Source organism: Otolemur garnettii, unplaced genomic scaffold, assembly GCF_000181295.1.
Source record: "Otolemur garnettii isolate 467f Iridium unplaced genomic scaffold, OtoGar3 scaffold00014, whole genome shotgun sequence".
Lineage (NCBI taxonomy): Eukaryota > Metazoa > Chordata > Mammalia > Primates > Galagidae > Otolemur > Otolemur garnettii.
This window is the reverse complement of record NW_003852409.1, coordinates 1,394,008-1,396,278: the sequence shown is the minus strand read 5'-3', so window position 1 is coordinate 1,396,278 and position 2,271 is coordinate 1,394,008. Positions and strand designations below refer to the sequence as shown.

Here is a 2,271-nt window from a genome sequence, read left to right as displayed (position 1 = left end):
TGAGCGACAGGCGCCAAGCCAAGTTAATTTCTTAAAACAGGGAATGGCAGGCGGAAGAAACCAAAACTAAAAATGAATTTCTAAAAACAAGTATGTGTATTGACCACCTCAGAAAATTCAGTAACATACAGCACCATTAATTAGCATCAATGAAGATTTCATCATATCATGTGCCCTCAAAAAGCAACATAAAGAAGCAGGGAAATAAAACAAGAATTACACAATTACTACCTTTCTATTTTTATTGTCATCACTTTTATGCCAGATTTCAACACATGTCTGGACTCTGTTAAAAGAACCTCCTAAATGGTCTCTCTGCTTTCAAATCTCTCCATCCCTACAATCCATCCTGTATTCTGCAGCCAGATTACATTTCCTAAAAGAATGTTTCCATCAGATAAAGGTAGTACTTCAAGATGAGTAGGAATACCTACTGTCAGACTAGAGATTGAATACTCTGCTGTCAATTTGTTGAAGTTGTCCATGAGAAAATTGCTCAACCTCACTAGGCCCTAGTTTCCCATTCTGTAAAACAGGGTTTTATGCAGGGTGTCCATAAAGTCTGTGTATAATTTAAAATAGCTGTAACTTTGTTAAGTATATTTGATAGAAAGAATCTGTAAAAAGGATTAGAAAGAAGAAACACAGGCTTGGTGCCCGCAGTACAGTGGTTACAGTGCCAGCCGCACACACCAAGGGTGCCGGGTTCAAATCTGACCTGGGCCAGCTAAACCACAATGACAACTGTTAAGAAAAAAAACAATAGCCAGGCATTGTGGCGGGCACCTGTAGTCCCAGCTACTAGGGAGGCTGAAGCAAGAGAATTGTTTGAGGTTGCTATGAGCTGTGATACCATGGCATTGAAGAAACACATTTTTTACTGCTCTTGTTAATTTTCAACATGTCCACCATCATTACTAATACAAAGGATAATCATCTGATTCTGTAGTTCTCTGAAAACATCTTTTTTTTTTTTTTTTTTGAGACAGAGCCTCAAGCTGTCACCCTGGGTAGAGTGCCTTGGCATCCTAGCTCACAGCAACCTCCAACTCCTAGGCTCAAGCGAGTCTCCTGCCTCAGCCTCCCAAGTAGCTGGGACCACAGGCACCTGCCACAATGCCCAGCTATTTTTTGGTTGCAGCCGTCATTGCTGTTTGGTGGCCCGGGCTGGATTCAAACCTGCCACCTTAGGTCTATGTGGCTGGCGCCTTAGCCACTTGAGCCTCAGGTGCCGAGCCTGAAAACATCTTCAAGCTGATTTTCAGTAATACTAGCAATCACATCAGTTATCCTAGCTTGCACATCTTCTAAAGATTGAGGTTTGGTTGAAGAAACATTAGTTTTCACATGTCCCCATGAAAAGAAATCCAATGGAGTCAAACCTGGCGAATGTGAAGGCCAAGAAAATGGCCCACCTCTCCCAATCCTTCTGTTAGGGAATTTCTCATGCAGGAACTGTTTAACATGCAAAATGAAGTGACAAGGAGCACCATCTTTTTGAAACAGTGTATTCTCTACCAGTCCTAATTGTTCAAACTGAGGAATAAAATAATTTTGCAGTATTTTTAATAGCTAGTATTTCTAATAGCTATCAGAAAAGAATGGCCCTATGACTCAATTTTTTCCCAAAGGACAGCACACATTAACTTTGGGAGAATCTCTTTCATGTTCAACAGATTCATGTGGTTTTTCAGTTCCCCAAACATGACAATTATGCCTGTTGACCTTGCCACTAATGTGGAATGTTGCTTCATCAGAGAACATTAAATTACTCAAAAACGCATCATCATTTTTTTCATCGAACTGGTGACAAAAAGTTAGTAGTGCATGATAATCCTCTTATAGCATTTGATGCACTTGAATTTTGTACATTTTCATGTGAAGTCTTGCCTGCAGAATCTTATGCACATTAGACTTTGAAAGCCTCAGCTCTAGTAATGCCCATCTTAATGACTTTTTTGGACTTTCCTCCAAGGTTCCTTCTACAGATACTACAGTTTCTTCACTAACATGTGGCCTAACAGACCGTGGATTATCATTGACAGAACTCATTTCTTTAAATTTTTTTGTCCACTTGGATATGGAGTTCCTGTGTGGGGCTTCTTTCTTGTAATGGGTTCTAAACCTTCTTTGGACAGCAGTGTAGATTTTAGTTCAACCAACCAAAGAGCACAATTTACTTTCTTTTCTTTTTTTATTCACTTTATCACCCTTGGTAGAGTGCCGTGGCATTACACAGCTCACAGCAACCTCCAACTCCTGGGCTTAGGC

General features: G+C 40.2%; 1 protein-coding gene across 1 annotated transcript in view; it reads right to left on the bottom strand.

Annotated features, from left to right (window-relative positions):
• TRMT10B (tRNA methyltransferase 10B) overlaps window positions 1-2,271 on the bottom strand; it is a 22,816-nt gene that overhangs the window by 17,180 nt on the left and 3,365 nt on the right. The gene's annotated exons all lie outside the window — the stretch shown is intronic.